The following is a 24,195-nucleotide window of genomic DNA, read 5'->3' as shown; positions in this document are numbered from 1 at the left end:
GCTGTAATTCTACCACAAAGGGATAGGGCTGTAAGAGCCAAGATGCATTCTTACACCAGGACCCAAGATGGGCACATGCCAGCCTTACTGTGCACCAATACAAGCTGCTTTACAAAGAGATTTCTGTGGCATGGAAGCAAAGAGCATATGGACTTCAGTGCAGACTACAGAGCACCTTCAGAGGACAAGATGGCCAGTTTACAGCTCAGTGCTGAATCTGGTAATGTGCATGGAGGCCGCTTGAAGGCAGGTGTTATTCTTGAGTAACAATGGCAATTCCTTCTGACTGATGTTGAGTATATTAAGAAAAAACTGATCGCAATAGAAGATAATTTTTTGAAACTTAGAGACGGAAGATATGGACAGTCACTTGCTTCACAGTTAACTGTGTATTAGAAATGCAGTCTCATAAGAAATTTTCTAGCATTTGTGTACTAGAACAGAAAGCATCTTTATGCCATCTCTCCACACCCAGAATATTAATAACAGGGATTTTTTTTTATTCTCTAAAATTCTATTTACCTTTTAAATGAAAAACACAGAGGAAAGACAAGTGGCAGAGCATGATAAAAAAAATCCTGTAAGGATATGGGTGCTCCGAAGATAACAATTGCATGAAGGAGAGAAAGAAAGAAAAGTGAAGCAGCTTGTCTTTCAGTATCTGATATCCAGGTGGAGGATTCTCTCTCTCTCTCTCTCTCTTTCTCTCCCTCAGGCAGACCACCCTTAAAAGCGCATGGGGGTCTGTACCTTCTGAAATGAAGTAGAGATACTGTAACTGGCTAACTACTCTGATGACGGACATCTCTAATTTTAAAACTATCTACGAGCACCTTATCTTGTGAGGACTGTTTACCTATATGGTGTCCAGTTCCATAGGTACCCATAGTCTGCATTATAAATCAACCAGCCATTCTAACCTAAGGTTATAATGTGAGTTATAAACTGAGATAAACGTAAAAAATTAACAGAGGTTAGCAAAAGTAGGTTTACAGTTGTTCGTATGGAAAAAAACATGCAGATTATGAGTAGTACGATAACTTTGTTAACTCAATAGCTTTACGAAGAATAAGACAGATAACACAAATAAAAAATACAGTAAGTAATATTACAAGAATAAACTCAGTGTTTTGCATTCCATTCATCCATCCATTTGCTAACCCGCTGAATCCGAATACAGGGTCACGGGGGTCTGCTGGAGCCAATCCCAGCCAACACAGGGCACAAGGCAGGAACCAATCCTGGGCAGGGTGCCAACTCACAACTGTAAACCTACTTTTGCCCACCCCTGTATATCTAGATTGTCACAAAAACGTACAAGTATCAAAGCATAAAACAACCTCTCATGGTGCCACTCTATATGAAACATCTGGGAGTAAAGTTCCAGATTTGTAGGGAAAATAAGTTCAATTACAGTTCATCATAGCCCATCTGAGCAAAATTGGCAACAAAAAGCAGCCCGCTGTGGCCTTCCAACCAAAGGATCTGCTGTCTCAGAATGGTGATTTGAGGTCTCCCTGACAGTTCCCAAGTAGGAAACCCTTGCAGACACTTGTCAGCCACAAAGTCTTATTATCCTTTCTCGCCTACCACATCTATGTGTGAGCCAGAGATGTCAAATTCACGATGTAGCCCCTTAGACCTTTTTTAATATTCAAAACATGTTATATACGGCCCACAAAGATCAGTAAATAGATACAGTACTTCATGTATCCAGCCCACTGACTAAAGGAGGTACATCAGTGATACTGAGAGTAGAAGGCTTGCACTGAGGAGCATGACTATGATTTATTAGTTAACCACTGGCTCTGATTAACTAGTGAGTTTTAAGATTGGAGTGCAAGAAATCCGGATGAAGTTAACATTTAAAGAAAAAAAACAATAGGTTGTTGGTATTTTTTGTAAAAAATATTAGCTGTAGAACAGACAATTCTAAACAGCTCCCCTTAGCATTGTCCAGAATGCTAAATACAGGTATGTGCACCTTGGTCCAAACAGGTTCTACAGTCTTTTTTCTTAAAGAGCATTATTTTTTGACATCAGAGAAAGACAAATGCATGGTGCCCATAGCCCACTATTTCACGCTCTTCATGCTCATTGTTTTCTTGGGATCCAAGGAACCCACCTGACTACAAGTTGTGCACCTAAAGTTCACTCCCTTCCTTATTAGCCATAGAAGTTGGTGAATCGTAACTTGTTCACGTGTCCACATGCTGGGCACAATATTCTTATTAGATGTTTCACTTCTGTCAATCTTGTCTGATGCATCTTCAACTAGACTACCTCACTCACTCCCATTCCTTTTGCCTCTCACCCTCCATGTCAACGTCCAGGGCTGGTGTAGCGGCACTGCTAGTATCGCTCGCTACTTGATCCTGGGTAGAATTTCATCTCACTTTCATTTTTGATTTGCTTCAGTGCTGTCAGGAGTTCTAGGGTTTCTGTGTCTTTTCCAAAGAAATTTAAAATATGAATCTGTCTCTTGGGTCTTTTGGGACTTTCCTTTAGCAAAATGTTATTTTTTTAACTACACAAACTTGACTTTTTACTGGTTTTAGCACAATTAATTATGTTTTGTAAAAAATCAGATAGGTGCAATGTTAACTAGGCTACACTACATTTAAATATTTTAAATCAAATCCGTATAATAAACTTTACTCAACATTACATAAATTTAAAGCATCTGTTTTACGTACAGTAGATCTGGTGGTCCTGGGATGCATGTGGAAGTCCTGAAGCTGTGGTGGCTAATCAGAAAATCAGAGACACAAATTAAGTGGTACAATAGGAGCAATAGAAACTAAAGGGTCAGTTTTCAGAGAAGGTAACCGAGAGACAGCAAACCTCAACATTTACAGAGAAAAGGTGGCTTTATAAGCGATATCTCGCTATTCCGACTGACATTGACTCACAACAGGGCCTAGAGAGAAGTCCACAAAGATGAAAAACTTTTCTCCAAACTCTGTGTAGTTGACTTTGGGAACTGCAAGAAGATCTTGTGCATAAGTGGTCTGAAAAAAGCTAAGATACAACAACAGATGTAGAAGGACATGACAATTTACAGCTTTGTGCAGAGTACAGTGAAGCTCTTACTTACATGTTCGAACAACATGCAACACACAGCCACTATCAGCGCCATAATAAAACAAGGTTGGGAGCATGCGCTAATGGTGCATTGCTGCACCCACCACACAACAAACCACGGAGACTGGAGGGCCAATCCTGTCACCAACCCCTAAGTTTTCCCTGTAAGTTGGAAGACCTGCATGCAGAACTGGATGCAGATTAACGTCATACCCAGGATGAAGCAATTGCAGGTTAAGGGCATTGCTCAAGTGCACAACGGAGTAAAGTCACTTCTGGTGTTTAGGGGAATTGAACCTCTAGCCTCAGAGCCACCACTCATTCTTGTGGCTACCCAAAGACATTCATCAGACAATGCTTACACAGGAGATGCCAGAAACCTCATCGAACAATCAACTTCAACCTAGACACCTGGCATACACTTCCTTATCATCACAGGGTATCCGAAGGTACAGCACGTATCCTGTCCAGAACAGGCATCAAAGTAGTGCACAAGCCTACAAACAACCTGCGGACACTCCTTTGCTCCTTAAAAGCAAGAAATCAGCACCAGAGGCATGGAACGTGGTTCACAGCATACCATGTGATTCATGTCCAGCGGTATACTTGGGACAAACACCAAAAACACTTGCCACACGTATACAGGAACATCACAATGTAGTGTGAAGAAAGGACCCACTGTCTCTGATTAACACACATACAAGTTCGACCGGACACACATTTAAATTGGACTCAGTAAAATTCAAGGCTAATACGAAAAGTGTCAGAGAACTGGCTAGAACGTGGCTATCTGATGAAAACGCCATTAACAGATATATAGACATAAACCCAGTCTTGAAAAGAAGAACACGAAAATAATAAATAAGACTTTATGACCAACACCCTCTGAACCCCACCTCATCATCCACCTGTCCTCCCCTTCCTTATTTGCTATATTTAGTCTAATCATTTTCCTCTGATGATGATTCCTGGTAGGAGCTTCATACAGAGCTTCTTTTTAATTAGTAGAATTGATTTTGCTAGCCTGTAAGGGAGATTTGGTGAGAAATCTGTATTTATTAGGACTTTGTCGTCAAGCATACTCAAGCCTTTTCAGTGACGATAGATAAATTAACTTTGGTGGGAGTCAGGACTCTAGACACATCATGTCAAACTTGCTATCATTTTTAAATACTTTGTTTATGAAAAACATTGAAATTAATATCAAGCTAGATACAGTGCTGGAGCTGGGTTATTTTGTACCCTAGGCCAAGCTTATTAGTGCATCCACTGACTGTTTGTTAGCTAACCTGTGTGGCTGGGCCAAAATTATGATCTGTATCCGATGCGAATCAGTGGCGCCGGTACTGGCTAGATATTAATTATCTGACTTTCTTTTCTGATTTTTAATCTATTAATTTAACAAAATCTCAAAATCAGTGAAAGAGAGAGGAACAATTATATTATTATGTGCAGCATTGCCATTCTTCAAGCTGATGACCAAATACTGACAACAGTGTGGAAGACCGGTGTTTCATTTACATTAAAAATGAAATGTGAACTGAGGTGACAACATTTGAGAAGACTAACTTGCCATCATCAAGATAGAGTTCAGACTTTGCCTGTCCCTGTTTTAGGCAGTTCTTGAGTCAGCATATTTTTGATCAAATTGATTAAGAAAAAATTCTACTTACAAGTTTGGCTACAGGCAAATTGACTTTCTCCCTAGATCATTGTTTTTTCCTTGACTGGGTCCAAAATATCTGGCATTTAGCATGAAAATATTTAAAAGGTAAGTAATAAATAAGTAGCTACCCACCTGATTCATAATGGCTGTCCAGTGTCACACTTTGACTTCCCTACAAGCTCAGTTGCTAAGAAATGACATCTCTTTCATAAGTGTGACTGGTGGTGTGCACAGGTACAGCTGAGAGACAGAGAGAGAACTGCTGCACAGACAAAGCCGTTGTCTTAGGGAGACTTGCCTGAGATTGTGAGTTCGTGTCCGGGTCCTCCCTGTATGGAGAGTGCTTTAAGTAGTGAGAAAAGCACTTTATAAATGTAAAGAATTTATTATTTAAATTATTATTATCAGTAGTGATAGTAGTACAGAGTTGGAACTAGTGGCTTCTAATTCCCCCAGAGAGTGAGAGAGCTGGAACGTCAGCCCTGAATGGTTTCTCACTTGTGATATCCTGCTCCAAACAGCTCAGTCTACAACAACAACAACAACAACATTTATTTATATAGCACATTTTCATACAAACAGTAGCTTAAAGTGCTTTACATATTAAAGAAGACACAATTATAAAACAAAATAAATCAACATTAATTAACATCGAATAAGAGTAAGGTTCAATGGCTAGGGGGGACAGAAAAAACAAAAAAATTCCAGACGGCTGGAGAAAAAATAAAATCTGTAGGGATTCCAGACCATGAGACCGCCCAGTCCCCTCTGGGCATTCTACCTAACATAAATGAAACAGTCCTCTTTGGATTTAGGGTTCTCACGGAAGGACTTGATGATGATGATGATCACGTAGACTTCTGCCTTTTAATCCGTCCATCATTGTTGGAGCATCGTGATGCTTTGAGTAGGTGGAGGTGGCACAGGCCACCACTATAAAGAAACCGGAAAAAGAAACAGAAGAGAGAGTAGGGGTCAGTTTGGATTTTAGAGCCACCATGAATAGTGGTGAGGAAATTGAACATACAGAGTATCAGGATTGAGTTAAATTATAATTAAAATGAAGTTATAAAAAGGCTATGTTAAAGTAATGTGTTTTCAGCAGTGTTTTAAAGTGCTCTACTGTATCAGCCTGGCGAATTCCTATTGGCAGGCTATTCCAGATTTTAGGTGCATAGCAGCAGAAGGCCGCCTCACCACTTCTTTTAAGTTTAGCTTTTGGAATTCTAAGGAGACACTCATTTGAGGATCTGAGGTTACGATTTGGAATATAAGGTGTCAGACATTCCGATATATAAGATTTAGCGAGATTATTTAAGGCTTTATAAACCATAAGCAGAATTTTAAAGTCAATCCTGAATGACACAGGTAACCAGCGTAGTGACATTAAAACTGGAGAAATGTGTTCGGATTTTCTTTTCCTAGTTAGGATTCTAGCAGCTGCATTCTGCACTACAGTAGTTGCAAACGATTTATGTCTTTTTTGGGTAGTCCTGAGAGGAGTGCGTTACAGTAATCTAGTCGACTGAAAACAAACACGTGAACTAATTTCTCAGCATCTTTCAGTGATATAAGAGGTCTAACTTTACTTATGTTTCTTAAGTGAAGAAATGCTGTCCTAGTGATCTGATTAATATGCGATTTAAAATTCAGATTACAGTCAACAATTACCCCTAAGCTTTTTACCTCCGTCTTGACTTTTAATCCTAATGTGTCCAGTTTATTTCTAATAGCCTCATTGTATCCATTATTGCTAATCACTAAGATTTCAGTTTTCTCTTTATTTAACTTGAGAAAGTTACTATTCAACCATTCTGAGATACAAGTCAGACATTCTGTTAGTGAATCAATAGAATCAGTAGAATCAGTCTACCAAGAAAGTGTATCATCATAGGGCTGAAACTGAGACTTTGCTCTTGAAGATCATATTATGCGGTGTTCTTTTCCTGACTAGTTTTTAAAATGTAGACTAGTCAAACTATCATTGAGATCACATTTCAAACACTGATATAGGCATTTTCACACAAAGCCTATTTAATTTGCTTACATTTCCGCTGTGTGTTTATAAGTAACTCTAAATTAGATCAAGTACTCATTAGAAATGGTCAAAAATAAGATGAGAGGAATGAAATTCCCGTCCAGAAAGAAAAGTCATTATGTAATTACTCTGTTAAACAAATGTTAAGGAAACATGCAGCCGGTATTGCTGTTTGCATCTTGCAGCCTGGTACTGCAGATAATTGGTTCTACTAAAATAATGGGTGGATAAAAATTACAAATTGTTGAAATCTTTTGTAATTCGTACAACATCAATTAAGTACACAACAACAAATCAGGCACGCTTGTTCATGGCAGCAGCCTGCAATAGGTAGGTATAGGAAACAAGATAGGCTAGTAATCTACCGTAGTGTATACCAAGTGTGCTGACCTGAACTACAGAGGATCAAGATGGTCAAAGGGTTTTATATTATGTCATGTCATAATTAAAATATAATAGTAGCCAAGTTAATGAAGTAGCTGTGTCTCAGGACTATTTTATTTTAAGAAACATCATTATCAGAGGTAGATGTACCATAGGAGTATTGCAACAAGCTAGTGAGGGCTGGTGAGGGTATAAGTGTTGTGGTAGATAGGGGGCGCTCTCGCTCTCTTGAACCCCTGTCCACGACTCCAGACACCAGGTAAAAGTCCAAAATTCGACTTTATTAAAATGTCACAGTGCACAAAGCACCCTCTCCTCCACAATACTCATACAATAAACAATACACAATCAATAACCAATCCTCCAGCTCCCAGACGCTTTGCCACCCTTCCACCCAGCTCAGCTCGCCGTCTGGGAGCTCCCACAGTCCTTTTATATTCCCTGACCCAGAAGTGTTCCCAATCCCCAGTCCATGTGATCCTGTATCACTTCCGGGTCAGGTAAAAGTTCTTTTCTTCACCCCGGAAGCCCGTCGCTCTTCCCTTGACAAACATACGGGTCATAGGGCACAAAGAAGTCTTTGGTCCTCCCTGCAGCTCCCTCTTGCGGCCCCTGTGGTATCCAGCAGGGCTGAGGATAAAAACTACATAGTCCATGACTCCCTGCTGGTCTTCAGGGCACCCCCATACTGCAGGGAGGGCTCCATCTGGCGGCCTGGGGGTACTGGCCGGGATGACAAGCCGGCCACATCTCACAGTGTCTTGAGGCTGATGCCAACACTACTGTTACCATCTTGATATTCCACGGCTTCTTCCATGTGGAATGATAGTGGCAGTTCTTCAGCATGATGGGTTCCAGTTCTAGTGATAGTTAAACATATAAAAAGAGGATGGTTTTACTCAAATGGTAAACTATGATGCCTCTTCTGAATGTGCGTGGAAATGACAAGAGTTTTGCACAACTTTCAAAACTTCTTTTCAATAGATCTTAGGACAGGTGTATCAGATACTGATGGTCCCTTACAGAATTTCAGCCTGTTTGTACATTGACAGCATGATAGAAGTAGTTGTAACTAAGCCCAACTGTCATGTTTCAGCCGGCATGTCATCCCTGGCTGGGTTTCAAAGTGGTGTCTCTTGTTTGTTTTATGTTATTTTATGCCATTTATTTGTGTTAATGCTTATTTTATTATGTACATTTTTCTTTGTGATCGTTTGTAAATTAATGTGGCCTTGGTTATATCCCTTGTGTTTTGTGGGTGGCTCCTCAGGGGGTGGAGCCACCTGCCAATCACTGCCAGGAATGGTCCTCCACCCTGTTTAAGGGAGGGCCTCCCATAGTTCCTGGCAGTCCATTGCAAATGTGCTAAGGAGAGGAGAGTTAGTTGTGTTTTGTGTACTATAGCTACTATGCATTTTCCACATTTTCGACCCTGCGCTGTTTTGGGCTTTGACTTTGGATTTTGTATTGGGATTGTGTTTATTGAATTCTTAATTCTCTACTCTGTTTTATAACCATGATTTTTGGATACTGTTTTGGGCCTTTGTTCATTCTTATTCTTATTTTAGAGACTTTGTTTAAATTAAACCTTTTATTTTATAAAAATTTGTCTCAGCCCTTTGGGTTTCTAATCAGGGTTTTGACTGTGTTTCCTCCCCACTAGTGGGCAACTTTAGAAAGTATTTTTGCTGCTGTGCTTTTGGGACTTCCAAGTCACAACACCAATAAACATTTACAGTAACTGATCCAGCAACACATGCTAAAACCATTTTTGTTTTTCCGGATACACACTTTTAAGATTTTTTTTCTGTAAAGACAATATTTTGAATCTTTTGAGTGCCAGCGTGCTGAATCTTTTAAATGAGCTCCGTGCGACGTGTTTAATGACTTTGTACTATAATTCAGGATAGGTTTCTCTGTTTGGAACTTCAGCACAGACAAAACGATCAACATCATCAGCAATTAATAATTATTTTGCAAAGTAACCAATAAATGCATGTGAGGTAAACTCAGTTTTTGAAACTCTCTTGACCTAAACTTCAAAGCCTTACAATATTTAAATACTTCTGACATATCACCTATGTCCATATATTCGATCTCTATTCGCCTTTTGTTATTTCTCAGAGTAATAATTTCTCCTTCCATTGGCTCGGTCCTGGAAGTGACGTCAAGAGAGCCAGGTAGAATCTCCCGGGAAGGGTCTACAGGACAGGGAGAAAAAGAGTCAGTGCACTCTGCCACATCCCGGCATGCCTCAGAACTGCCTTCACTCAAGCCCTTTAGCTGCCTCCCATGCACACGTGTGTGACAAGGCTCCCCCCCTTAGCCCAGACCCGTCGGGTCGGGCAACCCTAACTGAGAGGTCGTGAACCCAAGAAAGAGCATCAGCGTTGGCATGGAGAGCGCCTCGGCGATGAATGAGCGAAAACTTATACGGCTGTAGGTCAAGAAACCACGGGGTTACCTGCGGATTCAACTCCTTGTGCAGGGCCATCCACTGTAGAGGTGCATGGTCCGTGACAAGGGTGAAGTCCCGGCCCAACAGGTAAGTAATCGCCCATTTAATCGCCAAAGCCTCCCTTTCCACCGCTGCATACCTGGTCTCCCGGTCCAACAGTTTCCGGCTTAGGAACATGATGGGATGTTCCACACAATCGACACTTTGGCTCAGCACGGCCCCCAGGCCTGTGTCCGAAGCATCCGTCTGGAGGATGAAAGGCAAAGAAAAGTTAGGTGCCATCAAAATAGGTGTGGACGTAAGGGCCCGCTTTAAGTCACCAAATACAGCGCCTGTCTTCTCAGTCCATACCACAATGTTTGGGGCCCTCTTCTTTGTTAAATCAGTCAAGGGCGCCACTCTCTCCGAGAACCCCGCTAACCCGAGAAAGGCTTGGACCTGCCGCTAGGTTCGCGGACGGGGCCATTTCAAAATGGCATCAACTTTGGAGCATTGTGGCCTTACGTTACCCCGACCCACCAGGTAGCCTAAATATTTGGCCTCGCTCAATCCAAAGAAGCATTTCTTGGGATTAATCCGGAGCCCGGCCTCACCAAGTGTCCACAATACCGCTCGGACATGCTGTTGGTGTTCCCTCTATGTGCTGGAATAGATGACCACGTCATCCAGGTAGGCAGCACTGTATGAATTATGAGGCCGGAGCACTTTTTCCACCAGACGCTGGAAGGTTGCTGGAGCCCCGTGTAACCCAAATGGAAGGACACGATACTGCCAGTGTCCGCTAGGGGTACTAAACGCGTTTTTTTCCTTCGCGGATTCCGTTAAAGGAACCTGCCAGTACCCTTTTGTCATGTCCAGTGTGGTCAAATATCGAGCCTGTCCAAGCCTCTCGAGGAGGTCCTCCACTCGTGGCATTGGATAGGCATCAAATTTGGAGACTTGATTAAGCCGACAGAAGTCATTGCAAAACCTCCAACTCCCGTCAGGCTTACCAACGAGCAAAATGGGACTGGACCAGGGACTATAACTTTCCTCAATCACACCTAGTTCCTGCTTGCGCTTGATCTCAAGCTCCACTTCAGCCCTTTTTGCCTCGGGAAGACGATACGGGCATTCTCGGGCAATAACCTCGGGCTCTGTCACAATGTTGTGCTCAACCAGAGAGGTCCTTTCCGGGGTTCTCACTGACTACCTCCCGAACGGCCCGGATAACTGTTTCCAGCTCCTGCCGTTGTCTGGGACTTAAGTCCGTACCGAAGTTAAGGCTGTGTGTGTGACTGAAGAGTGAGCGGGGCTGGCCGGAGGAGGGATCGAGGTCCCTGTCCTTCCACGGTTTCAGCAGGTTCACATGATAAACCCGCTCCTTCGGCCGACGATTGGGTTGACTCACCAAATAGTCGACCAGTCCCTTCCTCTCCTTAACTTCGTAGGGGCCTTGCCAATAGGCAAGCAACTTAGAGTGGGAGGTAGGCACTAGGACCATGATCCGATCTCCCGAGTGGAACTCCCGAAGAGACGTGCCGCGGTTGTAGTAGCGGACCTGTGCTGCTTGGGCTTCTTCCATGTGACTTTTAAGGAGGGGCAGAATCTTTCCAAAACTATTGCGTGATTGTGCGATATACTCTAATATGTTTGTAGAGGGAAGAGCCTCTTCTTCCCATCCTTCTTTCAGAATATCTAATATGCCCCGGGGTTGTCGCCCATACAGTAATTCAAAAGGGGAGAACCCTGTGGAGGCTTGTGGGACTTTCCGATAGGCAAAAAGGACGAGGGGAAGGAGTTGATCCCAGTTCCTTCCATCCTCGTTCACCACCTTACGCAGCATTTGTTTGAGAGTCTGATTGAACCTCTCCATTAAACCGTCGGTTTGAGGATGATACACCGCGGTCTTTAAATGCTTTATTTTCAGTAATCTGGCAGTCTCCTTGAACGTCTCCAAGGTGAAAGGTGTCCCCTGGTCCGTCAAGACTTCCTTGGGGATACCCACATGCACAAAGAGCCCTAGTACTACCCGTGCGATGGCTTTAGAAGTGGCTGAGCGCAACGGAACAGCTTCGGGGTATTTGGTAATCCACAAGGACTAAAATGTACTTGTGTCTAAGAGCTGAGGGCTCTAGAGGTCCGACTATATCGACCCCAATTCGATGGAAGGGAATGTCAATCAGGGGAATGGGAATGAGAGGAGCACGGTCCTTTCTTGGAATTTGTCACAGCTGGCACTCCGGGCAGGAAGCGCAAAAGCAACGAACCTCCTCATTGATTCCCAGCCAGTAGAATCAGAGCTTGATCCACTCCAGGGTTTTCTCGGTGCCCAAGTAGGACCCTGTGGCATGGACTGATTTGCGCGCTGGCCGTTGACTAGGACCACTGCATTTTTTGCAAATTTCAGGGAGTCGTCACTCCATTGCTCCCTTTTAAAGGAGGCCGGCGTCTCTCTCCGGAGAGAGGGTCTGCACCAACCTCAATGGGCGTGGTTTCCTCCCGCTCCGCTGCAGCGCTGGTGGATGAGGTGTCAGCACGCGACGGCCCGGGAGTTGCCACGTCACCCAGGACGGCCGCCTCGTCTCTCTCTGCCGGCTGATTACACGGCGTGGAGGCAGCTTGAGACGGCTCATCTTCGTCCATAACTAGGCCCAAGTTAACCCCAGGAGTGGTATGTGTCTCACCGCTTTTAATATTAGACCAGTCCTGCCCTAGTATCATCGGGTGTGGAGGATCAGGGAGGATCGCCACGGTTAATTTCTGAACTAATCCTCCATAACTGATGACACAAGCGTCGGTCCTGTACCAGCGGGTTTCTCCGTGGACACAGGTTATACCGATCTTAAATTTCAACCACTGTTGGGGTAGCACAAATCGGTGGGCAACAATGGAAATGTTGCTGCCGGAATCAAACAGAGCAGAAATTTTATACCCGTTAATGATCAGCACGCCTGTGTGTGGGACCACCAACGGGTTTGTCAGAGCACACCAACCCCCCCTTCCCCTCCACCTGCATTCCACCTCATTCCCAAGCGGTTTGCGCGCCCGCGACTTCGGGGATGTCGGAACAACCTCAGGGTTGTACAGGGGGAGGCTGGGTTTTGGGACATACTCCGGTTGGGTTCAGCCAAAGGACAGTTCAGCTACCCCAGATTGTGAGGCCGACCTTTGTATTTCTACGAGCTCTATGAGCTCTGCCATATTTCTGAATTGTTTACCCCAGACAGGTTGGGTGAAGCCCCGGGGTAGTGTGTCTAGAAGCAGGTAGCAAGCCACCTGCTCTATTATCTGTGAGGGCTTGTTTTCATGCGGCTGTAGCCACTGCCCTACCTTTGCTCATAATGACCAGGCTTGTTGAGGGGTCGGCCGCTCTGGGTCGAACCTCCAGTTTTTCAGGCTACTCACCTGCCAGTCTGGGGTACCCCTAGGCGGAAATCGGGGCTCTGGATTCACAGGGAGGCGGGCACTCTCCTCCAAGAGAGCATAAACAGCCCGCTTTGCCTCCCCCTTCCGAAGCAGCCCAATTCTGTGAGCCCTTCCCGCACACTCCCTGGCCTGCCTAGGTTGCCTAGTGGAGCAAGCAGAGCCTGTACCGGGCCACTCCGAAACACGGGACAGCCTCCCCGCCTGGAAACTCGGCCCCGGTACGTTCCCACCTGGATGAGTTGCAGGTCCTGTCCCCTTCTCTTCCAGGACTGCTCCATCCTGCCGGCTACGCCAATGTCACAAGAACGAGACATAAACAGATAAAGGTTTGGGGCAGCCACCCGTATAATATGGTATCCTGGCTGCAAAGTTGTTTTTTTATCAAATACACAGCACTGATGTGCATACAACTGAGTCCAGAATTAGACTGGGGGAAAAGGGAAAAAGGGCAGGCTTTTAATGGGGAAGACAGGAAGTGAGGTCATAAGGATCGGGCCCATGTTCTTCAATTATTGGTTCGAGCCCGGACGTGACATCACAGGGGCCAGAGCCGGCAAGGTCTCCTTCCATTGGCTCGGTCCCGGAAGTGACATCAAAAGAGCCAGGTGGAATCTTCCAGGAAGGGTCTACAGGAAAGAGAGAAAAAGAATCAGTGCACTCTGCCACATCCCGGCATGCCTCAGAACTGCCTTCACTCAAGCCCTTTAGCTGCCTCCCATGCGTACTTGTGTGACAGATGTTTACTTTCTTTTTTTTTGACACTGTCATTTTTTTCTGCTTTCATATTCTGTATCTTGCTCTGCATGTGTTTCGCGTTTTTTTTTGAGTCTTTTGAATTCCATTTTTCATTATCTCTAACCTGCTCTGCATGTGTTTGGCCCCCTTGTTTTTTAAACTTTTTATGACGTTTTACTTTATTTTCTGACCTTCCTTTATCCTGCTTTTTTAATGACACCTGGTCCGTGGTGATTATTTTCCCTTTTTCGACTGCTGAAGGCCTGTGTGTTGGAACTGGGGAGTCCTCTACAGCGCATCTTCAATCTGAGTCTGAAACAAGGGAGAGTCCTGAGGCTTTGGAAAACATCTTGTTTCACCCCAGTCCCAAAGGTATCACGTCCTAGGGAGCTGAATGACTTCCGGCCTTTTGCTCTGACGTGTCAGGGATGCCAGGGGCAACGACCCGGCCGGGACGCCGTGAGGGACCAGATGTGGGTCTGCGCCCACCCTGGATCACGTGGGGGCCGCCATCCTGGTTGCTTTGGGGACCACGGGTTGAGGGCATGGAAGCCCCACCCTGTAGGTGCCCGTGGTCAATGCCAGGAGGCGCCCCAATGCCTTGGGGACCTGTTACCTCAGCACTTCCGCCACACCAGGAAGTGCTGGGGGGAAGATTAAGGAGGACACCCGGTGAGCTGCCGGGAGAACAGCCGGCACTTCCGCCACGCTGGGGCGTGGCCAACAGGGGAGTGTCGGAAACCACATGGAGCTCATCTGGGAGTGTATAAAAGGGACCGTCTCCCTTCATTCAAGGCTGGAGTCGGGTGGAAGAAGGACAAGGCACATGAGGAGAGTGGAGGCGGCCCGAAGAAGAGGCATTTGTGTGGCCAGGACGTTGTGTTTGGGGTTTGTGCACTAATTGTACTTGGTCTGAGTGACCATATTATTGTATATATTGTATATAATAAATATGTGTGGTGGTGAAGAACAACATGTCCGACTGTCTGTGTCGGCTCCACAGACGTCACATGTGATGAAGACCATGGAGCAGCTGCTGCTTCACCACCTGAGGCCACAGGTCCGCCACGCCCTCGACCCTCTGCAGTTCGCATACCAGGAGAAGGTGGGAGTGGAGGATGCCATCATCTACTGTATATGCTACACCGATCCCTCTCCCACCTGGACAAAGGCAGTGGTGCTGTAAGAATTATGTTTTTGGACTTCTCTAGCACCTTTAACACCATCCAACCTCTGCTCCTTAGGGACAAGCTGACTGAGATGGGAGAAGATTCATACTTGGTGGCATGGATCGTGGACTATCTTACAGACAGACCTCAGTATGTGCATCTTGGGAACTGCAGGTCTGACATTGTGGTCAGCAACACAGGAGTGCCACAGGGGATGGTACTTTCTCCGGTCCTGTTCAGTCTATATACATCAGATTTCCAATATGATTCGGAGTCCTGCCATGTGCAAAAGTTCGCTGATGACACTGCTATTGTGGGCTGCATCAGGAGTGGGCAGGAGAAGCCCACTGGACAGTTTAACATCTGTAGCAGAGCGACGGGCACTAAGCAAACTCCTGTCAATCATGGAGAATTCACTGCATCCACTGAACAGTATCATCTCCAGACAGAGGAGCAGCTTCAGCAACAGACTACCGTCACTGTCCTGCTCCACTGACAGACTGAGGAGATTGTTCCTCCCCTACACTATGTGACTCTTCAATTCCACCCGGGGGAGTAAATGCTAACATTATTCAAAGTTATTGTCTGTTTTTACATGCATTTTTATTACTCTTTAATTTAATATTGTTTTTTGTATCAGATAGATAGATAGATAGATAGATACTTTATTAATCCCAAGGGGAAATTCACATTATCTAATAATTTCCAATTGTTTGCACTCCTGTAATCTTTACTTTCTTTTTTTTATACATTCTAATTTTCCTACTTTCATATTCTTTAACTTTCTCCACATGTGTATCGCACCAACTATTTTTTTTTTGAGCCTTTCGAATTCCACTGCTTTCATAATCTAACCTGCTCTGCCTGTGTATAGTGCCAACATCCAGATTAGACGTGCTTTTTTTTTCAATTCCACTTTCCTTATTTTCTGAATTTGCACCTAGATTATTCTTTTTCTTTTTTGTCTCTACAATGCATTTGAGTCTCTTTTCTCCGCGCTGCTTTCTTCTTCGCTTTGTCATCTATGTTTCATTTATAATGTATTGTCCTTATACGCTTTATATGCGCTGAGAGCCCTGGATCTGTGTGTGCTCAAAGCCAAAACACGACTGAGTGGGTTTGCTGGCTGCCTTTGCTCTTATTTATTTGTAAGCAGGGCATGTCTTGCAAGAATCTCATGTTCTGTGTCATCGTGAGACGGAATCTCATGTTTACGGTCCCCGCGAGATGCTCCGTGGCCAAGCTCTCTAGTCTCGCGGGTCTTTTAAGTGTCTTCTGTGTCTTATCTTAACGTGAAGATCACATATCGTCGCCCTACTGTTTCTCTCCAGGATTTTTTTTTATAATAGAGAGAAACTGACCAGCCCAAGATATGGCCTTCAACATTTAATTGAAATTCCTCATCATTTCCACTTGAGTCTGTTTGTTCACTTAAGCCACATCCACCCTTTGTGCACAAGCACTGTATTATTTATCATTTATGGGCAAGATCCAGCTGGTCAGTTTTTTCTTTGTTTGCTTTTAAATATTTTGCTTTCGCCATCTGTTTTTCTTTACTCCTTCTCAAAATAAATAATGAAGTGATCCTACTTTCTTTGTTTTTAACATTTCACATCATACTGTCCCTGCTGAGGGATCACTCACTTGTGTGGTGCTCTGGTGGCTATCAAGTATAATATTATGCTTTGACTTGCATATGCTCTCAGTCTCTGTCTTTCTCTATATATAAACACAGTATATATAAACGTCTACATGTGTGTCTGTCCGGACCAGAAGTGAGAGGTGGAGTCGGGGTAAGGGCTCAGCCTCCAAGGAAACAGAAAACTCACTTAGCTGCTAATAATATAAGCGGGGCCAGCATGTCAGCCAAATGAAACCTCAGAAGAAAGACAAAGTCGCTTAGCCACTAACATCGGCAAAACGGTATCCCTTTTACTTTTCCTGCTCCCGCTATATATATATATATATATATATAGATATATATATATATATATATATATTCAAGAACTTGGAGAGGCATCAGCTAACTCTTAATGGTGACCCTGCCCAGAGGATGTGGACCCACCTTTGCTTGCTGCCCCAATGGCTTTCGTAAGAAGGCACTGGCAATACGATATCTTAACTGTATCGCTGACATATGAGTCCTATTAATCATTGTCTCAAGAAAATACCTTCAGATAGACAATGTTTTTAGTGAAAATATCAAGGTTAGCCGTCCATTACTGAAGTGTTTCATTTGCACATTGTTGGGCCGCATCTTTTGCTTCCTTTCAACATTGTGTCCCTTCATCTGTGTCATTAGCATGACATCACTGTTCCATGGCAGTGCTTGCTGCACACTGGTCTTTTGTAGTGAGGTGCGTGCAAGCATCGAATAGATGTAAAAGTGCATGCACATTTATATATAGTGTATATACATTGCTCTTAATCTCAGATGCTGTTTCTGTGTTTTTGTGTCTATCCCTACACCAAGGCATACTCGTGCACTACTTGCGGTTCTTCTCTAGTGCTTATTTAAGTCTAGGAGACTTCTAAGATTTGGCATTACCTACTAGTTTTTTCTGTGGCCCACTCAGTACATCTAGGTGGGACTCAAACAATAAATTATGTCTGGGGATCCCCCATATCTAAGCTTGCCTGCAGTTAGAGACTATGTGTGTTTAGGTAAGCCATAAGGGTATACAGTAGTTATTGTTATTTTACTCCTGTGTTTTGTTGTCATTATTCTTTCTTTTCTTATCAATAAAGTTCCTTAATTTTACTACTTTGGTCACATGTTTTCATCTTTTGGGATTAGGGGTCTGCTGTTGAGCTCCCCTGCAGTCCACAATATAAAATGCATAAACAAGCTTTTGTGCATAAACACTAGTGTTGCCACATTGCAAGACTTGGACCAAAGTTCAGTTCTTCATTAATTGGCAGCTCTAAATTAAATTGAAACAATCCAGCAAAGCTGGACTAAACTCAGACAGCCTAAACAAGCTGACCATAAGGATCACGTTTGGACAAATCAGACAAGTCGAAGAGTGAGGGTGAAATAGTCGCCCTACAGTTTAAAAATCTTTTATACCTCAGTTGCCTGCTGGAGGGTATTTATTAGGAAGTGAAACAAATTTCATATTCTTCACTGCAAAAGAACTAATTATATTAATAATGATGACTGTGAGGCTGATCTGAAACAAGCTGTGCTGATGTTTTCCGCTGACTGCAGTTAGTTATACGAATTAGAAGGGAATTTTGTTTTTCTCAAGGCCTAGTCAGGAATTGATGGTTTGATTATTTTGTAGAAGGAAACAAAAGAACAAATTATGTCAGTCGTACATTATCATTTAAAAAGTCATAGAAACAAACAATTTTAGGTTTTCCAGAAATGTAATTTGTGGAGTAAAGTTTGTCAAGAAATTACATGAGTGGAGTAAGTGCTGACCTATGGCTTGATGCACCATGACAGATTCACTTTTTCAGACCACTGCATGGCTCTTAACATTTCACAATATATGACTGGATTAGGTTAGCTGCTGTCTGTTAGTAAGAATTGCTCACTCTTATCTTGTACTGTTTAATATCACGTGCCTGGGCTACATGAATTACACAGGAACTGATATTCGTACTTTATTCTGGAAGACACCGTTACATCACTGGCCAGACTCAATACCAGTCGCAGCCTCATTCTGTTTGTCTCGGATCAGACTTGCTGGTAGGAATCAATCAGTTAAGTGACACAAGAAACCAGAAGCCCAATGCTAGCCTAGGCAGAGCTATGGGACCATCTCAACAGGATTAGCATCACTCTAACGTAATATGACAGAGTCACAGGAATTCTGCATCTTTTGACAGGCCTAGCACCACGTAATAGGTTTAAAGGTATATTAGTGTCACATGTGCAGAGTACAACAAAATTCTTACTTGCAGGTGCTAATCAACATGCAACATGTCGCCACTCTCTGGCACCATGAGTAGTAAGTAAGTAGAACTACCTTATCTCAAAACTGCTTGTCTTCATTATCTGAAAAAACCATACTGCAAAACCACTGTCATCCGTAACTGAATAATATCAGAACATGTTTAAATTAAAAGTACATATGCAGATTTAATTAAAAACTAAATGTAAGACAGACTGCAAGAATGTTAAGTAATTAACAGGTGACAGTATTTTCATGTTTCACAGCAATACATCTGTGAATACGCATTTATTACAAATAACACAGCAGTATGTTGTCTAACATACTAAAATAGCTTGGAATGCATCATATGCCACTTTTTGTGAATTTTATGCTGTGTTGCCAATGTCAGTCATTTTCCAACCCGCTATATCTGTGACCCGACATTTGCGAGATAGACATATGCACGCCGACAAAATAGCGCCGATTAAAACGCGGCGTCAAAATCGCGCAGACAAAATCACGCCGACAAAATCGCGAAAGTTTCATTAAATATGAATTACTAGTTTAAAGCATATATAATAATGTTTATTTTAGAAGTCAATATTATGAGACGTGGCATGGCATCGGCACGGCACGCAGATAGTCCTTAAAACCACGCCCTGCATATTTAGGAAGAATTGCAGCAAGACGTCTTGATAGTTGAGCGTATTTAGACTTGCTGGCTGCCTGACTGCTGGTAATTCCACTTTCTATACGACGCGTTATGCCAACCCTCGACTGAGTTATTTGTTCGCGGCATGCCGTCAGCAGTTATAACAGTTATAACCTAGCACATAATGTGTCCCACTCTCTTGGCCTCTATCGCGATTTTGTCGTGGCGATTTTGTCGGCGCGCATTTGTCAAAAACCAGTCAGCGGGTTTGTCAGCGCTCATTTGTCCGTCGTGGTTTTTTCGGGGCGCATATGTCTGAAGATTTTTTTTTTTTGTTTTTTCTGTCCTGGCCATCAGACCTTACATTTATTCTATGTTAATTAGTGTTCCATAATTTTAATTATTTATTTAGTCTTTTTTCTCTTTCTTCATCATGTAAAGCACTTTGAGCTACATTGTCTGTATGAAAATGTGCTATATAAATAAATGTTGTTGTTGTTGCTGCAGCCATTCCCAGCCAGCACAGGGCTCAAGGTAGGAACAAACCCCAGGCAGGGCGGCAGCCCACTGCAGATTGCCAATGTCAATATATAAAATAATATAACAAAATAAACACATCTGAAGCTGTTCAGCACAACATTGCTTTTCATCTAAAATGTTCTGAAAATATGAAGACCTACAATATGAAAATACAATGTAAAACCTGAGTGTTGAATTTAACCTCATATGCACACTTCTTCCAGAATTGATTAGCTAATTTCTTACATGAACTATCAAGACCTTGAACAGATCAGTCTATAGCAATGGATTTTCTCAAGTCTACCTTCTTATATTCGAGGACTGTTTTATTTTAATAAGATCTGTTTTGCCAGTTTCTTACTCATTCTATTAAGGTTAAGAAGAAAACCTTAATGGGATCAAATGTCTGCTGTGTTTAGATGCGACTCCAAGTTGGTTGCTGAGTGCTAGGAAATGATAGGGAATCGATTTCTAGACATGCTTTCCAGTGCAGTGAGTGGGGTCAGTTGACATCTTTGTGTTTCAGTAGCTGAATCTCCACCCATTACTGAGAGAGACCATGCCGTCCGTCTCATCAGAAGCTGGAGAATGCAGACTCTCACTTGAAGACACTGATGTAATGCATTATCTGCTGCTCTAATGTACTAAGATATGCTCTAGGGAGGAAACAACAAACAGCCGCCACCCCCCCACACCCCTCCCCACCACACATGCACACAGCCCACCACGATACCAGAGTCTCATGCTGAGCAGCCCAGGCTGCAGTGTCAGAGCATCTCCCAGGCACCTCTCCCAGTTACGCCTCCTCTGCTGTTCAATGCTTATACACATGAAAACACGTGGACACTTCGCTAGAGCTCCAGGCTGCAGGTGCAGGTATGTGTTTGTCTCTTGGCTTGTTTCAAATGTTTGTGTTAAATATTCATAGCAGGATTTGGCATGATGCTGTTTTAAGGATCAGTTTGAAAAGAGGAAGGTACTGCATTATTGCTGACGTTGGACTTAATGCTGTTCACGGTTACATTTATTCTCACTTGACTTTATTCTCCTTCATTAATGGCATAAAATAACATTCTCAAACTTGCTGAATCCAACGGCTTACAGAAATAAAACTATGTATTTCAATAAAATTAAACAATTTGGGATTTTAACTATACAAAGACAAACATACAGAATAATTTGCAAAGGAACCAAGTTTGCTTGGCTTGTTTTTCTGTAATACTAGGGTGTTGTGCCATGTTAGCCATTATGAATGTAGTGAGAAGTCAAGCAAAATGACACTTTTATTAGCTAACTGAAAAGATTACAATATGCAAGCTTTCGCGGCAAATCAGGCCCATTGATCAGGCAAGATGTAATCAATTACAATAATTACATCTTGCCTGAAGAAGGGGCCTGAGTCACCTCAGAAGCTTTAATATTGTAATCTTTTTAGTTAGCCAATAAAAGGTGTCATTTTGCTTGACTTCTCACTTGTTTTTTCTGTAAAGTGCCCTTACATACAGCAGAGAAAGAATAACAAGATCACACTCAGCATTTGAAAAGTGCCAATGGTCACATCAGCTCACACTAAAATCAGCACTTTGGACACCAGGTGCTATGACATCTGACTGCTTTGTCATTTTACAATTGCATCCAACATCAGCTTTGGGCAGTTAGAGGCAACAGGCAGGGAACACAAAGGGATGAAGGAACATTCTGCGAAAAGGACAAAATTACGCTGATGTGTCACCGTCAGAATTAAACCTGGGTAACATTTGACTCCTCTTCTATTTTGAAAGGATTCTTTTGACCACATTTATTTGATGACTTTGTGACAAATACTGCAATTATTACAAAGGAAAGCAGAACTGTTCAGTAATGTTTGACCAATTGATGTCATTTAGTCAATCTTATTCATTCGCTTTCTAAATGATCATTAAACATATTTCCAAATTCATATTCAAATGACTGCTTTGTGTGGGTTCCATTTAGAGTGTTTTATGTGGATTTGCTGCTATTCATCTAAAATGGAAAAAAATGCCAGTTATAGCTTCAGGGTCGCAACATGACTTGCTGTTGATAATTGTCAGTGTGAGAAAGTACTTCAGATACTTTTATGCACATTAGAATTGCTGTTAAACTAATAATCAACATAGAATGAGCTCATTTTAATGAACAGTACCAAACATTCTCTGTAAAAACAGTGTGGAAGACTGGGGGTGCCACAGAGCCCCAAACACCAGACACAACTGACACACACAGTCAAGGGTTCAAATAAAGGTGGCTTATTCTTCTTAAATACATCTTTCAACAAAATAATCATAATCAACAATGATTCCTCTCTTCTTTCTTCTTCTTGAACTCCTCTTCCTCCCGCAAGTGTTGCCCACTTCCTCCCGACTCCGACTAAGTGAGGTAGAGAGGCTCCTTTTATATTGGACCAGGGAGTACTTCTGGTGCCAGGGCATAACTAGATGGAAGTACTTCCAGGTCAATCAAAAGGTCCCTAAACCGAAGCAGGGAGCATAACTCTCTCTTGCAATACATTAAGTCTTTATTTTACACAGAATCATCCATGTGACTACATACTAAAATAAGCACACTGTCATTTAAACAGCGCTAACACAAAGGTGCAAGGGGTAAAGTCACCACTAGACAGCTCCAGATGTACAATGAGAACTTGAAATCAGTTAATTGTATTGAATTGCCTCTAAATACCACCATCATGTCTACTAGGCCACCTCTTACAAAGCTCTTACATCCATCCATCCACCCATCCATTGTCTAACCTGCTGAATCCGAATACAGGGTCACAGGGGTCTGCTGGAGCCAATCCCAGCCAACACAGGGCACAAGGCAGGAACCAATCCTGGGCAGGGTGCCAACCCACCGCAGGACACACACAAACACACCCACACACCAAGCACACACTAGGGCCAATTTAGAATTGCCAATCCACCTAACCTGCATGTCTTTGGATTGTGGGAGGAAACCGGAGCGCCCGGAGGAAACCCACACAGACACGGGGAGAACCCGGGAAGCGAACCCAGGTCTCCTAACTGCGAGGCAGCAGTGCTACCACTGCGCCACCGTGCCGCCCCTCTTACATCCATCCATTTTATAATCCCATTTTAGAAGAAACCAAAAGCTAACAATGCATGGGACATCAGTACACATTTGATACATAAATTAGAGCCATGAGTTAAACTAACATCTATGTCTTTGGGAAGTGTGAAGAAAATGGAGTAACAGGAGAGGATGTCCTTGGGGCAATTATTCACATCTGGAATAATGCTAAGGATAGAACAAGTCTCAAAAATTGGAGACTTACTAAACTAAAACAAACTACTGACAGTTACACAGCATGCATCTGGCACTTAAATCAGATGGCACCCAAACTGATGCCACATGATGCCATACAAAAAACCACATCCCCTTGTGATGCATGTTTCCACAACAACCAAATATCAAAACTGTATTTCTTGACACTGTTACCAATGATTTAGAAAACAATAGTAACAAACAAGTAAACCATAAAAAGAAAAGATTACAATGTTACAGTTTATAATATACATGTAAATGTAAAGTTTTCTGGCCTTGCAACTCTGTTTTTTGTCAATGAGAACCCCCCAGACAGGATTTTCTCCTGTAACAGGTGCCTTTAGGTGTAACAAGCGCAATGCTAAATGTATATAATAGAGCACAGAGCACATAGATACAAGGGTATGAGGCATATTAGCTTTTTTCCTTTTCATAGAGTTACTTATGAACCATTTGAAATCATTCCAGTATTTTTTGTCTGACTCACCCGCAAGAGAAAAGCTCCACATATGATGATGCAGTTCAACTCATTTGGTGTCCGGCTATGCAAGACAGCACATTTTTTGGGGTACCTTTACACCCAAAAGCCCTAATTTTTAGGCAATGCTTGCACCATATTTTGTACTGGAAATCTCACCCTTATGATAAATAATAAACCAATAGGTGTCTTCATCAAAAATAATCAGAAGGACTTGACAGTTGTGCACACCACATCAACCACGTACCACATTTACATCCTAATAGGATATGAGGAGTCAAAAGTTATTCCTTTTCACAAAACTTTGAAAAAATGGAGATTGTTAATATAGTAATATGGAGTATCGTTTTATGCTATTTCTATGTCCCTGATCATGGATATGATAATATTTTTTGATTCTTTGTGATTCTTTACCGG

General features: G+C 42.8%; 1 protein-coding gene across 3 annotated transcripts in view; it reads left to right on the top strand.

Annotated features, from left to right (window-relative positions):
* The window catches only part of trpv1 (transient receptor potential cation channel, subfamily V, member 1), an 89,687-nt gene that overhangs the window by 3,147 nt on the left and 62,345 nt on the right, over nt 1-24,195 (top strand). The window contains exon 1 of one of the 3 annotated variants that reach the window (XM_039756844.1): nt 20,764-20,873. The exons of the other annotated variants lie outside the window; for them this stretch is intronic. The gene's annotated coding sequence lies outside the window, so the exon portion shown is untranslated. Of the gene's footprint in view, nt 1-20,763; nt 20,874-24,195 lie in introns of those variants that run through there. 3 annotated transcript variants of the gene reach the window in all.

This window comes from Polypterus senegalus, chromosome 6 (genome assembly GCF_016835505.1).
Source record: "Polypterus senegalus isolate Bchr_013 chromosome 6, ASM1683550v1, whole genome shotgun sequence".
Classification (NCBI taxonomy): Eukaryota; Metazoa; Chordata; class Cladistia; order Polypteriformes; family Polypteridae; genus Polypterus; species Polypterus senegalus.
This window is presented reverse-complemented; position numbering and strand designations above follow the sequence as displayed.